Here is a 21,839-nt window from a genome sequence, read left to right as displayed (position 1 = left end):
TACTCAGGAATATGTCAAAGCAGCATCTTAACCTTGAATTTAGTACTTGAATATTTTCCTTTTGTCTAAGGAGAAAATCAACCATATAAAGCAGGGTAAGTTAGGACAGAGTTAATTCTGACTACCTATGATGCTGATGTTCTGAATTGAAATCAGTAACTGTACAATGTTAATGCTGTAATTAAATTTCATTAGATTTAAAGCTCAACCTTTTCATGGTGATTTTAAGAACACTCCTATATTGTTTTACTGATAATTGCAGTAAATTGCTTGAGAAACTAAGGCTTGAAGGCCAGGATACTCAGAAGGATATTTAAGAGCTAAAAGGGACTCTGGCAGGATTCAAGTGTTTGGGTTCAAGATTGAAGCTCCCTATCTTCTTACCTCTCTCCTCAGGTACATTGATATAGATGTGTAGGAGAGGCCAGAGAACTGCATCTCCCCACCAGCATTAACCCATGAGTGTGACCTGGAGTTACTCTGTCTTTGCAAGCCTCCTCCTCATAAAGAGTTTTGTGTGGCTGGGTTTATAGCAGGGCTTCTTGAGGACTTGAAGTGCATCTCAGGACCCAGCCAGCCCCTCTAGGATGATAGGAAATACTGTTGCATTAGTACAGAGTTGCACACAGGCTAATCTGCTCTAATTACTGGCAGCCTCTGATCTAATACATGGCTGTGTGGATTCCTGAGGGTTTCCAAAATCCAGGTTTTGTGTTAGTATTGCAATGTCTATGTCCTTTTGTCTCTTGTGCTTAGTTAACTGATATTTAGACCCTTTCTGAAGAAGCTTTCTGTTGACACCGATTGTCTCACTGACTATTAGCCTGTCTCTAACCTTTGTGCTTATTGGAAAACGACTGAGACAAAGGTAGCAAGGCAATTTGGGCATCATATAACAGGCTCTGGTCTCCATCAGCTCTTCTGGACAGAGCCAGTGTAATCCAAGTGGCGAGCAGAGGTGAGGAGTCCATACTAATCCAATTATTACGACTATCTGTACTGCCCTCAAAGGTTTGAGGTAACTTGTAGATCAGAAAGAAAGATGAGGTTGTAATCAGCCAGGTCCAAAGGCTTCTGAGGTCAAGAGAAATCTTTTCATTGAATTCAGTGAGCTGTACAACAGGGCCATTAGGGGAGCTTTGACAACTGGTCATACAGAAACTTTAGAGACTCCTCCCCGACCTTTAAATAGAGGTGGAAGGGGGAAGCTGAACACAAAATCATCATACCAGTATAGCACACGCTGTATTTACACCTGAAGAAAACAGGTATATATTCTGTATTTATTCTGAATTCATAAGCTAAATCCATGGCTCTTTCCCTTTCACTAATACCCTGCTGTACTTTGTGGGTGAATTCTCAGAAAGAAAATATTGTACTTGCAATTAATCAATCACACTGCGTTGTAATTAAATGACTATATCAAAGAGGAAGAGATTAAACCTCGATCCCTTAAAACAACTATTCAGTGATATAATTACAGCATGCCCTATGAGCAAATTAGCTTCTTCCTATGTGAGATCTGACAAACTAATAAACAGCTTGCTGTGTAAATTGAGACCAGGTATATTTTCAGACTCTTAATCACTGAAGCTTACAAAAGAGTGAAATAGCAAATAATTTTTTTTTCTCCTTTCTGACTGAAGCACTCATTCAGTGTTAGTCTTATTTTTCCACCTATCTTTGGCTAGGTCTTTCCATATGCCTTCATAATATTAACCATCCTTTCTTTTTATCATCAGGATATTTGTCCCTAGAAGGAAATGTCTAGTCTGCTTATTCACTGCTTCTTGGCAAGCAGAATATATCAATATAAAAAATAGCATTTGGCAACAGTAAGGGTTATGAACCTCTTGGCCTGTATAATCCCCTGATCAGCGCTGTTTAGAAAAGAAATACATTAAAATTTCTGTGAATGCATCAGAAATCATATTAATGATTAACAATATGCAAAAAGCAAAGAATGTTCAACAGGTAACCTGTTCTCAATATAATTGCAAATATCTCAATATATACGAATAGTCCTACTACAGAACAAATGAATTCAATAAAATGTTGGAAGTAATTATGTTAGGAAGCAAATGTGAAAAGAGAAAATCAGAGTTCAACAGATCATTTTAGTTTAGTGTCACAAGAGACATAAAGCTAACAAATGAGAAAATACCATATTTGTGTTTAAATGTGCAGTAAACATGACAGTGCATCATAAGAAATGTTCTGATATAATTCACTTAAAGCTTCCTCAAATTAATATACTAGTTGTCGAAAATGTGTAGGAGCTGTTAAGTTTATTTTAAGGAAATAGATTGGCTTAAAGGAAAGAACAGTCACTATGACAGACACTAAAACACTTCAGTGAATTAAGGAACATTACACTGAATGTATAGCAAATGAAGGCATGATATCTCTAGAAGGGTTTTACAGTTTGAGAAATCTTTAATGAGGCATTTGAACTGCATGGGATAACAGCTCTCATAGCCTTTGGAATGCGACTACAAAGAAGATATTGATCTGTAGATGTTATCCGATTGTATTCCAGATTAAAAGATGACAAAATCTTCAGGAGGTAACTGAGAAGATTAACCTGTCAAGGAGATACCCCATAATGAGATTATCCTGAAGTGAGACTTCTCACAACAAGAGAGATTATTAAGAGGGAGAACCAGTATTAAAAGGGATTTTTAGTGTGAGCTGTTTTTTGTGTATGTGCACATGGGTGCATGTGTACGTGCTTCAGTTCGACAGCTAGGGTTGAAATGCATAGAGGGAAAACACTGATCTCTGTGTCAGGGCATACTGAGATGAACCTCTGAGAATGCTTTTTTTTTTTTAAGGCTTATTACAAAGCCCACTAGTCACTCTCCCCATGACCCCAACCAAACTCCACCATCGCTGTATTAAGCAAATTACATTTTACAACTCCAGAGAGCATTTCTGACAAATAATCACCTCTGTGCATTTGTGACTAGCTGCTGCAGCTACAGGTCAGTAAACTACAACTACCACTCATACTTGACTACTCTTCCAGATTTATAGAAACTAAATAGTACACTTAATGCATTCTTATATATATATATATATATATATATATATATATATATATATACACAACTATATGTATACACTTATCAGTTTTTATGCAGGGGGATTGGTAAGCCTGTCTCCTTGTCTATTAAACTATCAGATTATTTACATCATTTGTGATTTGCATTTACTGCACATACAGATTTTGCTCTGATTTTGCAAACCTCTGTGTAGGTATTTGGCTTGTATTAGCTTTTAGATATTTTCATACTACTACTAGATACAACAGCTCCTATCCTGCCTCTCCTGTTGTTCTTGCATGGAACAAGTACACCTGTCTAGTTACGTTTTAATGTTTGCCATTAAAAATTTATCAATCACTAAATTCAGACCAAATGTTGCCTTCTGTGTTATGGTCTAGCTCTATGTCCATTTATTAATAAAGGGCAATGAACTGATTAGGTAAGTGTGTTTTCCTAGTGTGTCAGGACATTTTGTCATCTTGACTCATTGCTTTCTAAGGATGAGGTTATAATATAGATCATTCGGCTTTCCTCATGTCTGTGTGCTGTGGTAGCTGTTCAAATGTTTATTATTGAAACAGCATGAAGGTGCTCGAGAAAGACAATGTATTCTAGCTACCAGGGCATGTCAAGGAAGTTACAACAAGGATTAATCAGATCTCTTTGCTGATTTGCTGCACTATAATGAAGCAATATAGTACTGAGTTAACTTTGAAGTTGGAATGATTTCCACTCTGTATTTGCCCTCTTGTTCCTGGCCATCATTTATACTCTCAAGGCTGAAGTCTATAATTCACATGCTAAACGATCTTGTGCTGTCTGGGGAGTCCTGACTGCTCGTAGATGGCAGTGTTTCCAAAGACACTACCGCAAAGCTAGACCTGGAGCAAATCCAGGAGAGTTTATTAATTGATTCTCTCTTTCATAAAGATTGCCACCTATCTTTGTTACAGTTTCCCCCTGTGAAAACTCAGTATGTCTTCTGGAAGTAGCTCAGAGGGCCAGATCTGATACCACCAAAGAACGAAGATGCTCCAGCTTAATTATACGGATGCAAAATACTCTGTCAGTCTCAAGAGCTACCCAAGATACCTGCCATTCTCATGTGATATCAGGCTCTTCTGGTTCAGACCTGTCAGGCAGCATGGGAAGATCATTCTTCTGTGGCATCTTGACGAATGTACAGCTAGTGCAATGATAGAATTCCTCTCAAAGTATCTTGAAAATACTCTATTTGAAAGTCTGTTTCACTTTGGAACATGTCATGTGTCATGTCTTGCTTTTTTCCATTTAATCCATCGCAGCACTGCTAAACCTCCCTTTTCCCCCTTCTCTGAATGCACAGAAAAGCAAACCCTTCCCTAAATATTTGATATTTTATTCTGGATTTTGTTTTGCTTTATTTAGTAATGAGGTGCAGTGAAGTTCTTACCATTTGCTCTCTCCAGGTGGAATTAAGGTACTGCTCCACAGGACAATCATGCTGAACACCACACATATGGCAATTCTTCCCTCAGTTCCTGTGGGGGATGTGGGTAACATTGCTGAGTACGTTGCAGAATTAGTAGACAGAGGTGAAGCAGATGATACAAGTTATGCAAATTCAAAAGCCATACCCCACAAAAGGTTAATCTACAAAATCAGTGCACATGGTAAGCAAGGAGAACTCTTCATTTGGCTCCAAAAAAGGTTTCTGGGAGACAGTGAATAAGTCATAGCAATGTTTCAAAAGGGCGAGTGAGGCCATAGTACAGGTCCCATCAAGGATGATTTAGGAACTACTATTCATATTAAATATGTAACCTTGGCAGCAGGTGTATTTTGAAAAGACCATGAATTTATTTGTATCAGGGAGGAAAGGCAACAAACTTGATGGAACAAAGCCAACAAATTAAAAATAATTTGATTACATTAATTAGGCTTATGTGCAAGCAAATGTGTGATATACTTTTCAGTTGGGAAGTGTAATGTAAGAGAGCAGGGGACAGAAGATAATTATATGGCTATTCTTTTAGGAAACGTAGATCATGGTGGGGGCATAAAGCTGATTGTTGATGATATACTAAAATACTGTGTTATTTATAAGAGTAGAGAAAGTCCAGCAATGATTTCAAGATCATATTGACTGCAATGTGAAATGTAAAAGGTGAAAAGGAAAGTAGGTTGATGCTCATTTATTAATATTGATTTGCATTATAGTAGCAACTTTATATACCAGCCAAGTTCAGGATCCCATTCTGCTAGGCACTGTATCAACACACAGTAAGAGGCATTTTATAATATAAATAGATGGGAGAAACAAAAAGATAGAAAAGAATTATAATCCCAAATGACAGACAGAGAACTGAGGCAGAGAGATGGTAAAGCTTGAGCTGCTTGGAAAATATGACCTTTTAATTAAAAATAGAGCTGAAAATTAAAAATATTTAAATTTTGTCACAATTCTCATGGGAAATCTTGAGTTGCAGCTAAAACCCTCAGTGTTTTGAGAAACAACAGAAAACAATGCAAATATTCCTGCATTTCTTTTCATTTGCTGTCCTTGTAAAAGGGCTTTTTCAAAGGAAGCAGAAGAATTAATTCATTAATATGCACATTAGTTTTCTGCAAAACAAGCTTCCAATTTAAAGAAATACTAATTTGAAAGAAAGTTTTCAACCCTCTTATGTTGATTTATTTGGTGCCTACCCAACAGGAGGTGTACGGAGTACTTAGTCACAACTCCATTCCACACTACCATAACCACAAGAAAATCTTTCTTAGAGACAAGGAAGAAGCTTCTTAAGAATATAAGACTTCTCTGCTACAGCAGGTAGAGAGCTGTTATGGGTTTTCTCTGCCCTAGTTACTACTTTCTAAAGCCCCATGCACATTTAAGTTCATGGTGCCTTACTCCACATTTAATAGTGTAAGAAGTCATCTGCTACTCAGTGTGCCCTTAAAATGTCTATGTGAGAAGAGAGGAACTATAAATTCAGATCTCACTTTACTGTGTGCTAGTTTTTTGGGGTAGACAAGCCCACAGATATTACAGTTATTTTAGCATTATGGGGAAATAAGATAGACACCATTAACATTTTATGAGCAATTTTGGTCTTTGAAGTATAGGACACTCAGCAGAGATTGAATTGGTAGAGCTGCAGCAACAACAAAAACATAAGGGTTCAAAGGTTTGTGAGATTTAAGTCAAAAGGAAAGATTAGTTAGTCATAGGGGATTATCATAGAAAAGAGGTAGATAAACTCTTGACAAAGGGGACAGATTCATGCCAATAAGTTATCTGCACTACTAAATAATTCAAGGGAAAGAGAACAGTCATTGAAGCTAAGGGAAATGATCCCACAAAAGTAGTTTCAGAACAGTCTCACACAAAACTTCAGCTGCCCAAAGTCATCAGCAGAACTGAGAGTTAGAAAATGATGCCACATAAATGGAAAAGAGACCAGATTTTTTTGTTTAACAGCTTTTCATGAGTAAGAAGCAATTTAAAAAACAGATAGGGATTTCCTCAATAATCAACTCACAACTCTTCCTGTTTATATGAAGAAAGTAACCCGTGTCATGGCACTGGATATTTCAGGCAAAGGCCATCCATTTTTTCCGTCCTATTATGTCTCAGGTATTAATTATTTCATTGCACCCCAGTGCAGTGACTTTTTCCTTCATGAAAGCTCTTCATCAATGAGAAAATACTGCAGGAAATATTTTGCTTCTTGTTTTCAGTTACAGCACTCTATTCAGGAAAAAATCCATCAAAAGCATATTATTTTTTATGAAGGGATATATCAGAAAGCAAAATCAGTGAAACTGTTGGCTGAATTATGCCTTTGCCTTTCAGAGATGTTTTAGTGGCATCTATCAGTGTCCATCAAATGCTAATAATCCTTTAAAGGAAACAACTTTAAATTGCAGCTACCCTTCAATAAACTTTTGACTTTTAGTGAATAGCTTATGAGCCTGAGAAACTCAGTACGTGATATGTTTCTATCTCTGGCTACACTGAAACCCTCATTTTTAAGGTTTTAGGACATGACAAGAAAACTATACCAAAATAAATTGATTTCTGGTTCTTCACCTTTCTTCCTCAAATTGAAAATTCTGCTCTTTAAAAAAAAAAAACTAGCAAAAATGGTTTACAATTTGAAAACTGCAAAACTAAAATAAGCTGGAACATATATTAATTGAGGGCTCTATTTTCAATTGTAACAGGCTGAATTCTGACACAGTCCTCTCCCCATGCAAATATCAATTTCCTTAGCTCCCAACCTAGTTATTAGGTGCAGAAAGTGGGGTATAAAGAAAGAACATCTGAGAAGCAGGTCTGAATTGATGAGAAGAATTATACTGAAACATTAAGAACTGCTCCAGAGTTAAATGAATATAGAAATATAAAGGCTTACATTAGCACTCATTGCGAGACACAGTAGATGTCAACACCTTCCATGAATCATCGGAACAAGGCATTGTCATGCCTGTGCATATCAAGTGCTCCCTATGAGAGCCTTACCAAGCACAGCTTTCTGTCCTGATATTCAAAGCAGTAATACCTGCAAGGCTGCTTGCTCTTCCAATTGTAAGCATGCTTAGGATTCCCAAAAACATCAATATACTGCCTAAAAATGACAGAAAACACAATGAGGTTCACAAGTAGAGGGAACAAAGCTCTTTTGGGAATGTTATCTTGTATCTGTTTAAATATTTAAGTATCTAAAGGTGGAAGCTGATTCAGGAGGGGATTTTGAAAAGACTTCTAACAGAAAAAAAGATAAAAATGGCAGCAGAAAGAACCACTGCAGCACTGCCAGGCCTGTCTTGTACTCTGTATGTGAGGAGCAATAATTTGATGCCTGTGAATCTCTATTCCAAAATCCAAACGCTCTGGGTGCTAATATGACACTGTGAATGTGTCTTGAGGGAGGTAGGCAATATGAGGTACGGGTGCGCTGTATTCACAAGTACTCGCTGTACTTTCTTCTAAAATATTACCATTTGTTAAAGACAACTAAATAATGCTCATTCTCTCATTGCAGTTGTGTAAAAAACTGCAAATCTGTGTTTCAGACCTCACTCTTAGCTTGCCAAATAAATAATACATATTTACACCTGCGTACCTATTCTCCTGTGTACTTAGCATAGGAACATGAAGGATAGGAGCACACATGGGACCAGAAAGAAGTGGTAGCCAGAATATATTCCTCCACTTGTGCCTATTGTTTTGATGCAATAAATCATCCTGAAATGGCCCTCTGTATTCAAAATGATGTTTCATGGGTCCCAGAAAAGAAGTCAAGAGCTCACCAGAGGATGGCATTACAGAACACAACCAAAGTTCTGTCTCCTTAAAAAATATTCTCCATCTGAGCAAACATTTTCTGTCTGCCTTTCTCTGCAAAAGAGGGAACAAGCACAGCCCAAAAGATTTGTGTAGCTCAGATCCTCAGAGGATGTGAGGATGTGCAAAGCTTCATTCAAACACATACACTTCTAAAGTGGTACAGAGTGTACTAAGCCACAGTCAGTTTCTGGAATTTGTATTTCAGATGGCAATCAACATGGGAGAAGCTCTGTTGCCCAAGAAATGGAAAAATCAGCAGGAAAGGCCAATCACAAGTGAAGCATTGTAAGTTTCATAGTGTGTTACAGCCAATTTGAGAAGCAGCCTGCTTATTTTTATCATCATATCGTTTACTTGGTTACAGATGGAAAGCACAACAAGGATTATTACTTCTTCTTTATTTTGATTTGGAAAGATGTTTGACATCCAGTCAATAGTTTCCTATCCCATTCTCTGTACATTTCCAATTTATATCCTCACTAAATATATAAATATACACATAGAGTAGAAGAGCAGATTGTTCACTCTTCATGAATAAATAAAAGCAGTGTATGCTATGTTATAGTAAAAGTCTTAGCTCCTGCAGGCTGCAAGTCATTGCACTACTAGGTACATATATAATAAATCAAAAGGACAAAAATTTATTCTTAACCACGGAAGACAGCTCAAAATGGTTTCTTTACAGTTTTGAGACATAGCTAAATACAAAAACTTCTGCAGCAAGATTGTCCCTTCATATGCATCCTTCAATATGACTGAATACAGAATGGAGCACCTGAAGAGACCGTTTCTAGCCAATGTAAATTCATGTGGTGCTGTCAGTGAAGAATTCATGGCACAGCACAAAATTCACGTCCAAGATGACTTGGAAGGAGAAATAGAATTCTTTTGGGATCCATGTACAGCGGAAAAATGCATTAAAGGTATCATTTGGACCCATGAGACATAAAATGACCCTGTAGCTACTGGCTTCAGTCTCCAGTGACTTCTCAGCAGCTCCAGGACTTGCTACTTAAATTCCCACGCCTTCTCCTCTAGCTTTAGCTCTGCAGAAATTTTTGTGTTCAACCATTCCAGAGTTTTGTTAGCAAAATATAAACACAGCTGCAGTCACAGCAAGTTCAACCTTTTTCTTCAGTGCTTTTCCTGCAGCTCTTTCTTGAAGCGATAACCAACTACATAGCTATGAAAGAAGCTCCTTGACTTTTTTAGTGCTTCTCCAGTGCTGTACAGAAAACCTTTCAGCCTTTCCTGTTTCAGAAGATAAACTGTCATCCAAGCATCAGCATATGGCCTAGGTGTTGTCTCTAATCGCATGTACCCTCTGTGCATCATATAAAGCCTGGGTTTGAGTGTCTACAAAATTCAGCTCATAAGTTTTGCTAGGACAGCAAGAACACAAATGAAACTAAAGAATTTGGAAAATCTATTAAGCCCATTAAAGATATTTTTCCTGGTGACTGTCAGAAGAAAATATTTCTTAATTTCAGCAGTATTTATGACTGCGATATTGTCTCCCAGACACCCCACAAAACAGTGCTCTCAGATCTGCCCCTTCCAGTCAGAGGCTGCGGATTCATCTACAGGAAATGATCTTCAGCACAAACAAGTTAAAAAGAAAGCATGACATGATCCAATTGATTTGAATTGCATAGGTGCAGAATACTTGGTTGTTAAACACCAGCCAAGCGTGTTTTTCTTGGGGCTTGGGTCAATTTTGAATATTTTGTAAATGTACGAATATGCTAAGATAGGGATGGAAAATCATACAGTATTTAACTAAAACCAGATTCCCCAAGTCCTTTATGAACCACCTCTTTTCTTGTTACCACTTCATGCATTATGAAAGCTGTATGCATATGGAGGTGACTGGCTTTTTAACTTAAAATAATTTCTTACTGAATCCTGTTCCTTTTTATGAAAATATATATTCTTACTTTTCTTCCTTTTAGTAATGGATCCTGCCTTTGCAAACTGGGGGCAACAGTAAGGTTATTGGGAGTCACCAGATGGTGCTATTGTACATTGTCTGTCTGGTTCTGTTCATCTGGATATCAAGGAATCTCCTGAAATGCAAAGCATCAGCTCTGGCGCAGTTCTTGCCAAAATCACCAGTAAACTTTCACTATCTTGCCCGAACTTCTCTGATGAAGAATTATGTTCATGGGCATGAAATCCATGAGCCTTTTTAGTTTCTGTGTTAAAAGAAAAAAAGGATTCTCTGAAAACAGGTTGTCTGCATTACTCACATGAGTAATGGTCAATGCTATGAATTGACTATTTATGCTGAAGTTATAAATTGATTAAAGCAAACTCAGAAAGTAAGAATGCCTGTAGAATACGTAACTATAAATAAATAGCACCCATTCTAGTTCTCTGGTGGGGAACAAAACTATTTTTGGCTGCTAGTCCCGAATGGAGATAAAGATGCGGTGTTTAGATGCTTTATAATACTTGGATAGGTCTGTCAACTGAAGCAGCTGTGTACATATTGTAAAAGAACTGAAAAATGTATCGGCTTAAATGTGTTTTCCTGATGCTTGTTTCATAGCAAAGAGTACGGAACGAGACAACACATTGTCTCTGACAGCATCTTACTTGCTTTCTGCTAAGGTCAATGTACTTCTTGGTATGGAAGAAATAGTTTGGGATAAATTCCTTACAAGCTGAATAGAGCAAGGATGTAAACTTGACTGAATGCACTGCTGCTAAAATCCATGAAACCACATGAACTCAGGCAAAAATCATGTTCAGCAGTGAGTGTTGAAAGAAGCAATATCTCATCAGGCTTCTGTGTAACCACAAAACCATAAAATAAGAGGTATGCCAAGACACAAAATCTGGCATAAATATGTGTCAGCATTGATTTCTTTAATCAATGTCCTCAGGATGTATTAGGGCTCTACCTCCTTACTCCTTTGTGGTTAATCAATAGAAACACAGTTTCCAGTTAGGCCAAGTGTCACCAGCAGGCACAGTTAGACCTCCAGGGCTTTTTCCTCAGTGTACAAGTCAGCTTCGCCTACTCTTGTTGCGTGGTTTACAGTCTGCAAGTGTTTTGCATAAAAGCAGCAGCAGGCAGGCTGAAGCCAGCTTGCTTTCTGCTGCAGGTTTGGACTCTGCTGGGGAGGGATGGCCGAAGGAGATGGTGATTCTGAACACTGTCACATCAGCTTATACAGATTTGGCAGCTTATTCCTTTTCTCCATCAGAAAATTGACTTCCCAAATCCCAGTATTTTAAATCTGTCCAATACACCAGCAACATTAGGTCAGAACTGAAGGGTCTGGTTGAAAGAGAACGACAGTACACATTTTCCTGTTTCTGTTTTGCATCATCATCCAAGTAATGACACTGTGCAAAAGCTACAGGTTGGGCAGAGAAGAGATTCAGAGCAGCCCTGCGGAGAAGGACCTGGGGGTATTGGTTGATGAGAAAATGAACATGAGCCGGCTTCAGTGTGCACTCGCAGCCCAGAAAGCAACCGTATCCTGGGCTGCATCAAAAGGAGCGTGACCAGCAGGTCGAAGGAGGTGATCCTGCCCCTCTACTCTGCTTTCGTGAGACCTCACCTGGAGCATTGTGTGCAGTTCTGGTGTCCTCAACATAAAAAGGACATGGAACTGTTGGAACAAGTCCAGAGGAGGCCACGAGGATGATCAGGGGACTGGAGCACCTCCTGTATGAAGACAGGCTGAGGACGCTGGGGCTGTTAGCCTGGAGAAGAGAAGGCTGCGTGGAGACCTCATAGCAGCCTTCCAGTATCTGAAGGGGGGTCTATAATGGTGCTGGGGAGGGACTCTTCATTAGGACTGTAGTGATAGGACAAGGGGTAATGAGTTAAAACTTAAACAGAGGAAGTTTAGATTGGATATAAGGAGGAAATTCTTTCCTGTTAGGGTGGTGAGGCACTGGAATGGGTTGCCCAGGGAAGCTGTGAATGCTCCATCCCTGGCAGTGCTCAAGACCAAGTTGGACGAGGCCTTGGGTGATATGGTTTAGTGTGAGGTGTCCTTGCCTATGGTAGGGTGGTTGGAACTGGATGATCTTAAGCTCCTTTCCAACCCTAACTATTCTATGATTCTATGAATTCAGAAAGAGGTAGAGTTTTTAGAGAGCATTTACACACATATATATATATAACATTATATATATATATATGTATATATATTACATATATATATAACCAATTGGAAAAACAGGCTCTAAGGAGCCTGGGTCCAGTTCTACTTTTGCTACTGCTTGGTCAGGGCATAGCTTTCTCTCTTTCACTTCAGCTCAAAGCTACAAAACCCTGGAGCAGCTCCCATGTTAGGTGGCTGTACATGCACAAAGACATCACCTATCTGAAGCTGCTTGAAAGTTACTGATCAACAAATGTCCTCCTATTCACTCCTGTTTACTAAGCAGAAAATATTGCTAGTATTTAGTTTTCCTGTATTTACGATCCAGAACAACAGGGCTCCTAGTTCAGGGTCTGACATCTTTTGAATGATGTGCAAAGCTGTAACACTGTAGCTATTCTTTGCAACTGTTTTTAAATGTTGAAACATCATTCGTCTACAGTGTTTCATTCTGTTTTGTTACTTTCTCCCTTCTTTACTTGATTAACCCTATCTCTCCTTGGCTTTCCAGGCTTAAAAGCTTTTTTTAAGTTCTTCAACATCTCCTGTTTTCTACTTGAAGCCTGATGGCACCCTGTTAACATTACAACATGCTTTGAAATGGTGTTAGATATAGATATGTAACAACTTTCCCAAAGAGCATGCAATCTGAATGCTTACTTCAGAGACCAGTTTTTGTCACTTTTTACTCAACATATTGATTAAGTAAACTCCAATAGATCTTGACGTAAGTAGATAACCTGAAGATTTTTCCGCTGAGTTTACTAGTTCTTTTTGTGTCTGTTTTGACTGTTTTGACTTGGATTTAATCGTAAGTAATTTTTATTTCTTATTATTAGAGCTTGATTGCATATGATTATCCTTTAAGACACTTGGCATGTTTAATAACATTTGATTGCTGTTACATTATATCTCTGGCTTTTTGGGTTCAGTAGACTGAAAGAGTTAATTACATTTATTGCTTCCATTGAACTGCCTTTCTTATCTGAAATGCACCTCTGACCCACTGGCGATCAAACTCATCTGCACCCTTTCATTTTAGTGTATCTCACTTAACTACTAAAAGTCTGCTCTCAGACAGAGGGAAATAAGGGGAGTGCTGATTCTTGTAGCTGAGTCAGCATTTCTACAACCTCTCTTCCAAAAATAAAGCACTATTTTAGTTTGTACATTCTGGTCTGGAGTTTTATTTTAATCCCTCTTTACTTAAAGCAAAGAAATAGAAATAAGATATAAAAAGATGCAAAAAGCTTGAAAAAACTGGTTCTCCTTTGCCATGGCACAAAAACTTAGCATCTCTCTTGAGAGGGCTGCATTTCAGGCACGGAGCCAATACTTTGAGCTAAATGTTTAATATGAAATGCCCTTCTTGCAGTGCCCTGCATGTTTGGTCTTTCAGTAAGGGTGAGACTGACTTGAGAGACAGCTCACCCCCTTTACTCTCACAATAGTTTAGACCTCAGGAAGAGACTCATGGACTGTCCCCATGCTGGACCACCCAGGCCATTCCAGGACAGTTACTCAAGACACTTTCACCTGAGCTTTCTAATGAGAGCTCTTGTTGTTTTGATGAATTCAAAGTTTCTGGGACCTGCTAAGAAGTGGAAAACTGGCACCTCTCAGCATCTTAATACCTTCGTTGTAATCCCAAAATGCAATGCAGAGGGGGTGCTTTCCCTCAAGCTGAAGCTGGGCAGCCCTGCTAAGCAGAATGTGGTGTTAGGGGGTTTAGGAGCTCATCTACGAGCTCATCATGGCCAGTTTTTAGAACCAGACATTGATTGCCATGAGGAACCTCTCAGAAAATGGTTTTGATTTCACCAGATTTAAACTGCTGTCAGAAAAAATTAAATGTTTCTTTTATTCTCTAAATGAGTAAAAACAAATGTTTCTTAGGAAACACATCTTATTGTGTAGAATACTTCCAGTATTGCAGAACAATCCTTATTTCTTGGGGAGATATTTCTTTATGAAGAAACTTTATGAAGTTCCACACTTAACACAAGAACAGCTGGACTGGCTCCGTTCATCTCACCTGCATTGCTTAGGCTAATGTCATCCTAACAAGGAGCATGGCTTTCCAGTTTGCAAGGCACAGTCCCTGCCCTGCAGCTGCACAGACCCTTTCATTTCCCCTCTGTGCAGCAATCCGCCTGTGTTGGCTGCATTGACAGGACAGGACAAAAGGACCCTTCCCCCTGATTAATATAAAAGAAAAAGAAGAAAGTGCTGACCACCAACCAGAGCAAGAAGGGTCGGCCTACCTTCCTCCTGCTCTTCTACAGGGAGGGACTATGACCTGCAAGAGCTGATCCTGCCTTCTCATCTGAGATGACAACCTCTGCCACCACCATCACAGCTATACAGGTGCCACTACATCAATTCTTTTACAGTTCTTTAGGAATGTATTTGCACTTGTGTCTCAGAGGACACCAACAGCAACAGTGGCTACAAACAGATGCCTGAGAAAGAGCAGGAACAAGCACCTCTCATATGATCTTTCCCCTGAGTGTTTTTCCAACTTCCAACTATTTGCAGCTCAGGGATTTCCTGATCTAGTGTTGTTAACTATAGCATAAGGAAAAAAGGTATTGTGGAGCTGACTGTGGCTCCTTTGATCTACTGCCTTGTCTGTGCTGGGTTCAGCTTCAAGTTGAACATGCCCAAAGTGGCTCTAATATATGCCAGTTGATTGCAGCTCCCGGGAGACCGATGACCTGCTGATACCAGCTATATGGCATGCACAACAACATGCAGCGCTAGTTTTTATCAAGCATGGCCAGTAGGGTTTCTTAGATTAGCAAAGTCCTATTTTGAATTAGAACATAGGAAAAAATAGGGTATTAAATACCCGGATGTAGGTTATTGTCACAGCATTCCATGCCTCCAAGTTAAGTGCTTTCTTCCTGCACCAACAAAAGCAAATTTCCAACCCATGCTCTTATCACATGAGTGGCTGACGAGGGACCTCAGTATAAGAGCTTTGTGATGCCCCAGAATGACCCACTGCAATCTGGTTTTACCTCCTCCAAGAGGCCCATTCAGCAAAATGCAGCTAATTTTACGGTCACAACGGCAAGATAATATGTGAATACTTTGTTCTAGCGCTAGAGGATCCAAAACCAGCACACACTTTGAGGCCAGGCCTAATAAAACACCCTAGGCTGCCTCTTCCTTGTAGTACTGCATACATTTAAAACCAAGCCTAAGAGAGATATTATAGCCAAACATGAGGCAAAGTAACCTTCTAGAATCCCAAGGGGAAAGCAGAAAGAACAGGTTTTTTTTAACTTGTGTTTATAAAGGCTTAATGAATTTTACATAAGAAAGTTACAAAATTGAAAACAAACAATGAAATACAAAGAGATCTCAAGATACATGATAAAGCAAGAATTCATGCATAATATACAATATTTCAAAGGCATGTAAAGAAGCAGTGTACAAATCTGACTCTGGTGTATACAGAGTAGTTTGAGTGGTATTCCTCTTGAAGGAGCTGAAACTTGAAGATGCAGCAGGCACAATGCACCTTCTGGATGCAGGAGGGCAGAAAGGATGCTGTAATTTAGGTTGAGTACTGTATGGATGTAGATTTTTGAGGGTAATTTCAATATGCTCACTAATAACTGCCTTTACAAATACTTACATATATTGTTACAATGGAATGTTCAGCTAATTTAGAGGTAATTAATGACCTATTGAAACTGAGCCTAGCTTCTTTTAGCTGCTCTTTGAGATGCCGCTAGCTTAGTTCTAAAGTAATTGCGTAGTAGTATTGTGCTACTTTTTATCCAATCTGATCATCAGGCCTATTTAGGTTGATTAAAGCACCAGGTTATTTTCAGACTTATAAAAACAAAACAGCTTTCTGGTTATTCAAAGAACATCCAACTTTCAAACATTATTTCTTTTTATCCCTGCATCACAGGGACTCTTTTTCTCAAGTTATGTCTAGATATGCAGAGGCAATTTTCCTCTAATGCCGCATAGTACTGACAGCTTTGTCAGAGATGGTTTGATATGTACAAAAATTCCATGAGAAAGGGAAATCCAGAACATTTCCCAGTGTAATTCCTACATTTCAAGACTGACAAAACTTGTTTTTGAAGAGGATATCATTATTTGAGTTGGCAAATCTGCCAGTGATAAGGAGATGTATCCCAAAATCATTTTTTGAAGCAGAACATGTAAGACTAATCACTTTATTTCCATGCTTAACAGGTGCTGATACCAGAGGGGAAACACTAAATAGCATATGACACCCTTGAGAAGCATGTAAGATATTTATCTGCCTAAAAGCCATGGCAGTTGAATAGAGAAAAGTTTGTGAATATGAACGGAGAAGAAAGAGTTTAGGGACTGAGAGTGAAATCTTGATGCTGCTGAATTCTATGGCATTTTGAGTTCACCCTGAGCTTGACTCCATTACAGAGCTCAGCCTGCCCAGCCTGTTCTTCCAGGTCAGGTTTTAAATGTGCTTTTTGATTTTATAAGGGACGTTTTGCTTGGGTCTCTTTTGTGACAGCTGTGTCTTCCTGCTGAAGCAGCAGTTAGGACACAACACCTGAGCATCTGACCCTGTATTTAACCCGACACAGTGTGATTGCTGCCATGGCCAGCACAGATGATACAGTCATGATTCTGGTGGAGGGGCTTTGCAACCATTTCTTCATGAAAACAGTATCTGGAATACAGAGCTGTACTGGGCAGGGCAATCACAGTAGCTGAAAATAGCATGAAACAGAGCGATGCACCACTCCCTTAACACATACAGTGCAAGTGGCTATGCCCGAAGTCGGGAGGTTTAGCAGCTCTGGGACTATGTGTCAGCTGAAGTCCTGTGAACAGAGATATTCCGAGACTGGCACATTCTCCCTCTCTCTCTCAACCATTTTATTCTCCCTAAAATATACTTATGCATCTGCTGTTTCTCTGCAAAAAGATGAAAGATTAAGCTGGCTTCTGGCTTTGTAAAAATGGTGAAATTTGCTACCCCTAAGTAAGCTGTATATTCATGATGGAATATTTTAAAAGACCCTTTTATCATAAGAAGGGATTTTTAAAAAAAATCCATAACTGTGGGAATTAAGAGTATATCTCCTACATTTGAATTCCCCAGCTGATATTTGGTTGGGCTTTAGAAACTGTCACACAATAAAGCCATTAAAATTCTGTGGTTAATTTATTCCTACAGTATTAACTTTCCCATAACTCATGATGAATATCTTGAATGTGGGTATGTCTTAGAAGAACCTCTGACAGTGATAACTTGACTTTTCTTCTATTTCTTGCAAAATGTTATTTATTTATTTTTTAATGATGTATAAAAGAGTAACTTTTCTAATAAAATTGCACAGTGAGTTTTTAAATGACTTTGACTTTGTATAGTTGCTACCAAAATAGGGAATGATAAGGTCTTTTGTGCATTTATTTGGTTAATTACTTTGATATGTATTTCTGGTCAGAATTCAGTATAACAGAGCCTTGGAAAGTACAGATCCCATTGCCAAAACAAATTTTCTCATTTCCTAGACAATAGGTGAGGTCAGAAGGGAAACAAGGAGTCATTCCTTTAATACGAGCAAACCACTAATGAGCTGCCATGCATCATATTGTGCTCCAAGGGAGCTGTAATTGCTTCCAGAACACCTGCATTTAGGCCAGAGACAATCATACATACAGGGGGAGGGCAAAGGAGTAGTGGTGTTAAAACCAGAAGGGAGAGGAACATGTGGGGAATGGAAACAGATAGCCCAGCCAATGAAGGCTTCTTACATTAAACTGCATTCAGCTTTGGTTTTGTACAATAACAGAGGAAACTCCCAGGTCCCCCAGGGAAGCTGATGGGTTCTTTCAATAGACGGAAGGACCAATGCCTAAGGTATTCAGCAAGCAGTCCAATTTTTAGCTGTGTTTGACCACCTTTATGATCTTAATCAGGCCCCTTTGCATCCTGTGCCTCAGTTTTCCTTCTGTGACGCTGTAGGTATATTTCCCTCTATCCCTGTACTGTTATATATATGCTAAATTGTGTGTGGTAACTTTGTATTACTGAAAAGTGGGTAAATTGAGGGCCAATATCAAACTACCTGTGCATGGGTATGGATGTAGGATTGCAAGTGATTTAATTACTGTGGACTACCAAAAAAGTGCGTGGGAGCTTCACAGTTGGGCGAGCTCTCAGGGCAAGCTCCATTGCTATGATTCAGCTGAAAGGCAGAAGTCCATAACAGATATAGGAAAATACCTGTCACCATTCTAGAAAACAGAGGTAGATGCTGGAGGTCAGCTGAAGAGCAGGAGCTCCTTCTACACAGGGGCTCACTGGGAGAAGAGATAGAAACAAACTCAATTTCATGAAGCAGATGCTGTGGAGCATCCCACATACCATATAGCTAGGGTTTATCTCAATCTTTCCCCCACTCAGTTCAAGCAAAGGTTGAATTAAGTAGCAGCTTGCTTCTGGTCCAAGTAATGATTAGAATATTAGATATACAGCACTGTAAATGATCACTCTAGACTGCTTTACAATAGCTCAATTTTAAAAGTTGAACATGTGTTTTGTTTATGCTCAAAGGGCTCAGGGATGCCAAACCAAAAAGTGATAGGGTTTTCTGCTTTAAGAATCGAAGTAATGGCTCCTGTAGTCGTGGTAAACAGGGAAAGACTTGGAGACAAATGGGTGTGATGGTCTCTCAAGGGTTTTTCTAAAATGTAAGACTCCTGTTTGACTCACCAACTGTTTTTAGTTCTCTTTTGACAATGAAACACACCCTATTCCTTTTCACTGAAGTATCAGCTTGTTTTCGTTGCTTGTGACTTGCCTACTAGCAAGTAAGAAAACAAACCCCATATACTACACTAGAGCTTGGGCTGGGATGTAGGGAAGAATTAGGCAAAGCATCCAGCAGTCCCACAGGTTTTAAAGAAAGCTGCACTAATGCCAAACTCTCTGCTGCCAATAAGCCCCTACTGTTAGAAATACTGGTAAGAGTTTGAAATATTATGGATGTACTAGGTTGGGTGCATAATGAAAAGCTGTGGGCTTACTTTCAAACTGCAAAACTCTTCTTTCAGTGTTTTTGTGAATCTTTCTTAAAGAAATTTCATCTGCACTAAGACTGAGAATCCCTACCCAAACCTATTTTGGCAGATACCAAGTAGAAAGCCACCGTGTCTGGAAACATTACTTAACTCTTCACCACATCAACTCTATTGCAGTCTTCTGAATCTCTGTCTTCCAGAATAAAACATTACTGCAGGCAGCTGCCTCATTTTCTCCTGCTAGAGAACCTCAGGCAGTAAGAAGGGATTTCACTCCTGCTCCACAGAGGTACACTTACTAAAAGTTCTTATCCTCAGGAAGTGGTGGTGGCTCTGCAGGCACAGCAGGAGGGTGATGGGCCAAACCTAATGGACACAGCAGGTCAGGCTTGCTTTCTTCTATTCTCTAGCTTTCTTTGGTTCTTGGGGTGAACCCAGTAGGATTTCAGGTGCATGTTTTTTTAACTAACAGGAAGGGCAATGTCAAATGCACTGCAGCTAAACTTATTCTTTGGACTGGTTTACTTGACTGCATTTCTGTTCCATTATATACTTGGCCTACCTGTCCTAGAAGAAATTCAACTATACCTGTTCTTTAGGAGCAGACGCTGATCTGATGAGGATTGAGTTGTCTTGGACTGCATTATGCTCCTAGATTGGGAGTGTGCTCTTTTTGTCCCTTAAGCTTACACATCCCCAGCTGTTGGCAGGTGCTAAAAACTCAAAGGAATCATAAACTGCAGTGTGGTGTAGCAGCCAATAGTACATAGATTACCAGTACCGTGGCAGTGGAAATTAGTCTCCCCCTCCTTCATCCAGGTTTCTTATATGACTCACTTTAATGTGAGATTAAACTTGCCTTGTTCTGATAGATTCATAGCAGCTCATCTTCAGCTTTTACAAAACAGATAGGGCAAATCTTCTAAAGGTCAAGAGGCATTTCTGGCAGCATATAGTCACTCCCTCATCTGCTAATGGGTCTATCTTTGACAATACTTTATGCGTTGCAGGCAATTAATACTCTTCCCATTAGCCTCAGCTCAGCACTGGCCTCAGTTTCCAGAGTATGTCATGGAGAGTGAGCTGAGGTGTCAAGTTGTTCAAGATATTTTAGGTGAAAATTATGGCATCTTGATTCTGAAAAGTAAAGAGCATGTTACATCCATCAGTTAACGTGAGCTAGGAAAGGTATCAGCAGGAGTTTTCTTTACTCATGAACCAAAACCCTTTGATGAAAATTACGATGTATTTTACATCAGCCTGAAACAGGCACAACTTGCCTTGAAACAAGCACAGCCTGCCCTAAAAGCAAAGGCATACAGCCTCTTCTCTAACCAGAGCATAAACCCAAGGCTGTTATTTCTGTCACTGTTGCTCCATGACCTCACAACTTCGTGTTTCATTTAGGCAGCAAAAATCTCTTCAAAGGGAGAATTAGAGAGCAGCCATTCTCCATCCCCTGGAGCCTTGCCTCCCAGCCTGCTCCTCTTTTAGAGAGTTTGAACCCTTTCCTATCACTTAACACTGAGATGGACTGCAGTGTCAACTCTTTATTTCTAATTAATAACCTACCAGCCTTTCATTAACAATCTAATTAGCAGAGAAGACTCTGCTCCTCACCACTGAAGATACCTGCAAGCTCCTCCTGAGGCTCAGCATCCCTAACTTGCAGCTGAGAACTGGAAGGCCTCAGGTCACACCACACACTACTTACCACCCCAGGGGTTGTTAATTACTCCTGCATGGAATAAATAAGAGGTGAAGAGGGACAGGTTGCGGTATGAGGATATACTGTGTGGGACTGGAGGAAAGAGGTTTGGGACTGAGGTATTTTTATAAACAATGTTTTTTTAATCATTATTAAAGGGTCATTGTGTTCTTGGAGGTAAAGGGTTACAGTGCGTTGCTCTCTTTGGCTGTGAGGAGCTGGAGGCCTGGGGAGGCAGGTCCTACTCTTGACTTTGCTGTACTGTCTGATCCCTGTATAGTGAGGAAGGAGCCCATGGCAGCAGGCATGGCCTTGCAGCTGTGAGAGCAGGGGGAAGAGCTCACACTCCTTGCTCCCCTCCTTGGTGGTGAGCTAGCTGTATGGTATGTTATGTCTTTTGCAGAAATTAACTGCTCATGTTGGCTCAGTTCTCTTGCTGCAAGCATTATCTTGGAGTGAATGACTTGAATCTTTTTTTAATATGTTCTTTGTCTTTTCCCCCTTATTCCCCCCCTCAATGAGTCTCCTTCCTGTGAAAGAGGATGCAGATGCCTTTGTTTATTTCAGCCACCAGCTATTTC

The sequence above is a fragment of the Pezoporus wallicus genome, unplaced genomic scaffold, assembly GCF_028554395.1.
Source record: "Pezoporus wallicus isolate ANWC-B61680 ecotype Strahan unplaced genomic scaffold, APGP_CSIRO_Pwel_v1 contig_7835, whole genome shotgun sequence".
Taxonomy (NCBI): Eukaryota; Metazoa; Chordata; class Aves; order Psittaciformes; family Psittacidae; genus Pezoporus; species Pezoporus wallicus.
This window is presented reverse-complemented; position numbering follows the sequence as displayed.